The 6,639-nt window shown below is 46.9% G+C and overlaps 1 pseudogene; it reads right to left on the bottom strand.

Annotated features, from left to right (window-relative positions):
- Positions 1 to 224: 224 nt before the first annotated feature.
- On the bottom strand, positions 225 to 1,236 carry LOC123387607 (annotated as a pseudogene).
- Between the last annotated feature and the right edge of the window lie 5,403 nt (positions 1,237 to 6,639).

Genomic DNA, 6,639 nt, shown 5'->3' with positions numbered 1-6,639 from the left:
TACTACTAAGACCTAATTACATTATTTTCCAAGTTAGAATGACTAATAATTAATGTGAAACCGTAATTAACACAGATGACACAGATGATACTATACTTTTCCAAAGTAAAATATATCTGACCTAAATTTTTATGACTCACATTTGATATCACAAAATAAACTTTATTGAGCAAAGACATTGTTTAAAATCACAGAAAAACAAACATGATGAAAAGGTAGACATTGTGTACAAATAATGTTAAAATATTGTCACAGGTATGGAAATGTGACATCATCATTGGAATAAAATAAAATGTTCTAAAGCAAAGAGTTGTCAAAATACAGAAGAAGAGATATTCTGAAACAAATGAAAAATCAAGCAGTAGTGGTAGCAATTTCTAACCCATAACATACTTATATATCATGGGGGAAATCAAAAGAACTAGCTCCAGAAGCAGTGGTGACAAAAGACAGAGGGGGGCTTTCAAAAAGGCAAGGGACATAGGTAATTAACTTACCACCTCCTTCAAATAAAAGTGAGACTCTCTTGGGAGAATCTAAGTCCCTTAATAGACACATTTTAGAGCAGTTAATGAAATGCTGCGTATTTCAGTAGCAAACTATTTCAACAGTGAAATGACATAGGAATCGGAAGCATATTCTGCTGTGACACTTGGTAGTTGACATTTTTCCAAACAGCCACCACAAGTCTGAGGTTCTCACGAGACTGTTGTCTTCCAGCTACATGACTATCCACACTCATTTCACCAAAGAATGCAAACTCTAGTGGTTGCTCCTCATTCTGGGTGGAGAACACCAGTTGGTTTTATGTAGCTTAAACCTAGAGGGGCATTAACTGCCCTCTTAGACAGATCACCCCCCCAGAGCTGGCCCATCAAGTTTCATCTGGAAAACAACCAGTTCATGAACCCCTTTGGAGGTTTTTCTATTTTGGACCATGGTACCACATAAGTAATCTCAAACTCTTGTTCATCAATGACAGCCAAATTTGAAATGAGAAATTGTTCCTAGCCTTCTTTATTTTTGGTCAAACCTTTCTGAACTTCTGTTCCATGAACAAAACATCCAAAGATGAAACACTTGATTCACTCTGTCTCCAAATTTTCCACTCCATAATTCAACCAAATCAGAGTCAGTTGTCCAAAGATGAACGATTTTCATAATATTTTCTGGAAACTCATTTATTTTTAAAGGTTTAAAGCAGTTAGTATGAAACTCATAGAGCTTTTCCATCATATTGTCTGGGGCCTCCCATAGGAAAGGCAAACACATTTGAGGGTGAATGGCTGTGTGGTCAGACCCCTCAGGAGACAAGCACGGTGGCAGCTCCAAACATTGAAAAAGGCAGCCAGTTGGTCTTTCAAGGGTCTCTCCTCTTATGGCTTCCTTACCAGAAACCAGGGCCTGGCTAATTTTTAAAAGAGTAAATATCTTTTAATATTTAAAAGATAATGATTGAATGTAATTACTTGTGCCACCATGCTTTTTATCAAACACACTTTACCAAACTAACCTTGTTTCTGGGCTGAGAAGCCATGAGGGAAACCAATGTTTTCCTGGGTTGAGATTTTAAGAAGTCATTGTCAAACTATCTGTATGGACAGTGTGGATAAATGTAGACTGAATGACAGTTACATGAAGAGTTTTCTTAGCTAGTTGAATAATCGAGTCTATATGCTATTGATAAACTCAGTTCTGCTCATCTGAAAAGTAGTGTGTGATGACAGATGGGGTCCCCTTCTTGCAAAAAAACACATGTATTTGACACATTCTTTGTGACTTATATGGATATATAGAAATCATATACATGCTATTTTGATGCAACTGCTTTGAAGGTATTTTGAGAGCCGTATAAAGCAATTTAATCTAAAGAAATTTTTCTAAGTGCCAATTAATATAATTATATCCACACTGACTTCCTGATCTTCCTCCCGATTCTGAGTGAATTTTAGAGGTGCAGTAAGGTCAAACCCAGGAATGGGACGACACTTTGAGGCGTCCATCATTCACATTTCTAGGAAATGGAAAAGATATTTTGATATTTTGATGCACCCATTTTGATATGACCAAATCAAAGTCATCCCATAAACATGTTTTTGCCAGACCTGATTCCCATACATTCATCTGCATCACAGATTTTAAAACTCCGTCGCAATAAGCAGAGCTCCCTTCAGCACACCAAGAGGAGTTTACTCTCCAGGTTGGCAGTAATTCACTGAGCTTCTAATATTGCAAAGACAGAAAGATAGAGGGATAGCTGGTGTGCTGGCTTTCGAGTCAATATTTGATAGATCTCCACTGAGCCAGACCATTTCTTCTTGCCTATAAGGAATAGAGATAAAGACTGCATATCGTTCCAGGTTCTTGGGTTGTAAGTAATTGAAATAGACCCCCAGGTAACCTGGGCAAGAAAGGACTTTATGGGAGGCATACTGGGAAGTGCTTGCAATAATGGTAAAAAGAGAGGTGAACAACAGGGTCTTGGAAAAAACCAGGGATGTCCGTAGAGAACCCAAACACCTGCTTCTGTGAGAAGTGCCCTCTCCCGGGTCAGTTCCACCGACCATGTGCCCCTCAGCATCTCTGCCCAAGTCGTAAAGTCTCATGTGAGGTCCCCTCTCCTCCCCTCCCCTCCCCTCCCTGCTTCATGTTGGTTGGGTCATGTGACTGACAGCTCAGCCACAGGCATGCAGCAGGGCCATTTCCCAAAAAAAAAGAAGGGCACAATCACCAGAGGAAAGAGGTAGTATGCTGAGAAAGAAAGAAACAGATCCACTGGGGGCCTGAACTTCAGCCAAACACTCATTTTTTAAAAAATACAGGTTTGGCCTCATCTGCTTCTTGTAAGGAGGGGCTTAGCTGACCACAAGCCCCACAGGGGGGCCAACTCAGGGTTGGTGGCCGCAGCATCAGGGACACAGCGGCCCTTTGAGCAGTCCACTGTCCTGGCCCTGGCACCATGCCCGCTCTGCTGTGGGTGGCCCTCCTGCGGTTCTGGGTGCTGCTGGGATGTTCCCCTCATTCAGCGCCCCCCACCCCCCGCTGGCAGGGGGGCAGCCGATTCCTGCAGCTACTAACGCCTCCCACATCTCCCATTTGCCTGTTCCCTCAGTCCTTCCAGAGCTGTGAACAGCTCCTGTACGAGTTTGTGTGTCCTGGAAGCCTTGTGAGTGTTTCCTGGATCCTGACGGACGCACGTGCTGAGGCCCATGGGGGGATGGTGAGGCAGTTTCCCACCACGTCATACTTGGAATGTGTGTCTTGTATAAAGGAAGATTTAGGGAATGTGATAACCAGCCTCCCCTATCTGGAGAGCTCTCGTCAGAAAGGGGGATTATGTTTATCCCGTGGAGTTCCAGAGGGCAGAGCCACAGTGAATGAGCGGGAGTTTCTGGGAAGCCGCTTCTAGTTCAAAGCAAGGAGCGGTCCTCTAAGCCCTTGAACTGCTCACAGTGAAATGCACTGGGCAGCTTGTTGGGTGTGTGTTGGGGGGCGGGGGGGAGGGGTTCTTAGTCAAGGGGAGGATTAGTTTCCATCTCTCCTAGACACTGGAGATGTGCCCAGCAGAGTGGCATGCAGGGCCAGATCAACTCTCCCGGCCCCCACATGGCCCTGCAGAATCTGTAGGCTTGACTTAAGGATTTGATCATTTTCTCTTAGATCTCGAGGACAAAACTAGCACGCTTCGTGGTCTGCAAAAAATAGTAACAATTATCCTCTAGGATTTAGTGTGTCATTTACAGCAAGGACTCTTCCTCCAGCCCTGAAGAAATTTTATACCCAGCCAAAAGCTGACACCCTTCAGTAAGAAGGTCCTTCTCCTTTGCTCACCTCTCTGGATCTGCTCTGTGTACCGGGGTTTACACCCGGGGGCCCTTTGGAGGGGGCAAGGCTGATCACAGCCTGTATCTAATGGAATCAGAGGATTCCAGTGTTCTGAAGAGAGTTGCTCATGTTTCTGCATCTTGTTTGATGAATCCAATCTCAGGATCCTTCCATGGTGGACTGGGGCTTCCCACCTCGAGCCCTGGATTCACCAAGGATGGGCCAGCAGTGGTGAGGGAAACAGACAAGACTTCAGAATCCTGAGGTCATCTTCCTGCCATCTTGAAAATCCACCTACCCTTCCAATTCTTGCTTTGAGCACATCTGGACAGCACCTTCCTTCTGAAGTTTGGGACACGTCACATGAGTCGGAAATGGCCATTCTCTGTACACGAGTATTCCCTTCCGGGAGCAAAACCACCTTCAATCACACTATCTGTTTGGGGAGAGGACAGAAGAAAGCCATTCTCTCTTAAGCACTGTTAAATCAAATACAGAAACAAGCAAAAATAATTTTTTTAAGATTTTATTTATTTATTGGACAGAGAGAGACAGCAAGAGAGGGAACACAAGCAGCACAAGTGGGAGAGGGAGAAGCAGGCTCCCTACTGAGCAGGGAGCCTGATGCGGGCTCCATTCCAGGACCCTGGGATCATGACCTGAGCTGAAGGCAGACGCTTAATGACTGAACCACACAGGCACCCCCAGAAACAAAAAATTTTAAATCCTAGAATGCTCAGAAAACTTCCAGCATGCTAACAGAACATTCTCCTCCATTTTCCAATGGGAATATTAGAGGAAAGAAGAAATGCAATGATTGACCCATGATCACACAGCCCACATATAACAGGACCAGAAATGAAACTAGAGTTCATTTTGACCTTGTCCAGGGACGCTCCCCTGACTCCCTGCCATATTATTGCTTCAAACAATCCTACTTTACAAGAGAAGAAACCCGAGGAATTAAGTGTCTCAGTGGCTCAGCTCAGTTTTCTAGGAAGCCAGGATTCAAACCAACAGCGGGACAGTGGCCCGGAAGTTGCATCTTTTGCTAACACAACTCTTTGTGGGGGATTTCATTTTCCATTCTGCTTCCCCTTAATTCTTCCCAATATTCTTCCCATTTGTCTCATGTCACAGGGTGATTGCCCAGAAGACAAAGGGAAAATGCCTGAGAAGCGGTGGGCAGAGCCCTGCTCACTTATTAGCAAAGGCGCTGGCCACCTGCCATGGTTTAGGGACCCTGGGGCACGAGACACCTTACAACACAGACAGGCCTGCAAGACGGAAAGTCCGAGAAGAGGAAAGAATCATTTCGAGCTAAACACCGCCCTCTTCTTAAAGCCTGCTCTCCAAATGAGGGCTCTAAGGCCACGTTCTAAGGGAAAATGGTTGCTTAGTCCCTGGACTGAAGGAGTGAGGCTGGGCAGAGGACAGCGCTCCTAGGGAAGCAAAGGGCAGGAATAGAGAATATTGTGATGTAGTGGGAGGTGGGGAGGGCAGAGGGCCCAGCAGGGTCTCCCACGGAAGGGCCCACCCACGGGATCCACTCTCTCCCTACAGGTCAGGACCCGCCTCATCTTCCGGCTCAGGAGATTTGAATCACCACGCTCACCCAACTCTGCCTCTGTTTCTTTTCGCTGTGACCCCTCTCTGCCCACCCCCCATATTGTTCCCCTCCTTGTCCCTTTATGTCCCTCAGCCCTCTCCCTGCTCTCCCTCTTCCTGTCTGAGGCAGCCACCTGGGGACCGTGCTATCCAATAATTAGCCCGAGCAGCTGCTCAACCAAACAAGCTCCAGAGATCCGCAGCTGGGCGAATGGAGTCCTGCCTGGAGGAGGGGGAAGCCGGGGGAAGGCCCATGGAGCCTTCTCAGGTGGCCAGATGACGCCTAATTAGGCCCCCTGCTCTGGAAGCCTCACCAGATGGGCAAATGCCTGGAAGCCTTAGGGAGCCAGCAAGACTCAGTGGGAACTCCCAGTGTGTGGTTTCCTTTCCAGCTGCCTCTGGGGCCATGGGGGAGGGCGGTTAAAATAGTAATTGGCGCCTCTGGTCAAGGGGTCTCACTTTTCCCTGCCAGGAGGGGAGATGTTCTGCTTTCCAGTGGTGCAACCCCCCACCTCGCGCCCCCCCCCCCATCCCCGCCAGCCTGGAGTCTGAGTTGTTGACGTTGTTGATTGAAAATGGTTTTTTTAGATGCACGCCAGAGGAGTTGGCACTGGGAACATTTTTCTAAATCTAAACAATGCACACCATGAATTCACGAAAGGCAGAATTAAACGAAAAGGGAAACATGAAGAAAACGCGTGGGTTTCATTCTTTCCGTCTCCCCAGCCTGCAAAAGTGAGCTGCGAACGCCGTGGCAGAGGGAGAATGGAGCAGTAAATGATTTAATTTTGACAGAATTGCTGTTTCTGGGTAGAGGAGGCTTCGGGGCCAGACAGAAACAGGAGGGGAACGGCTGCGCGAGGTGGGGGTTGCGTAAAGCCAAACGAGGCCACCCCAGGCCGGGGACAACTAACTACCCTGCCTTTCTCCTAAGTCACTGGGCTCTGGCCCCACGCCCTGCCCCTTGATATGGCCACGACCACCGGAAAAGCCATTAGGGGAGCAGAAAATGTGGTACCTCCTCCCCCAAAACTCTGTTTCTCAAAGAGGAGTTTGCCTCCTCATACCCCAGCGGGGCATCAGCGGAAATACTGGTGATGAACCTTGCAAACAATTATGGGGGGAAATGCAAGAAGCAGAGCTAAGTAGGAGCTAAATCACCTCTTTGCCCTTCCCTCTTCTGGACTTCCCTAACTGCTTACGTGA

Source organism: Mustela putorius, unplaced genomic scaffold, assembly GCF_011764305.1.
Source record: "Mustela putorius furo isolate JIRA1106 unplaced genomic scaffold, ASM1176430v1.1 tig00003858_pilon_pilon_pilon, whole genome shotgun sequence".
Lineage (NCBI taxonomy): Eukaryota > Metazoa > Chordata > Mammalia > Carnivora > Mustelidae > Mustela > Mustela putorius.
This window is presented reverse-complemented; position numbering and strand designations above follow the sequence as displayed.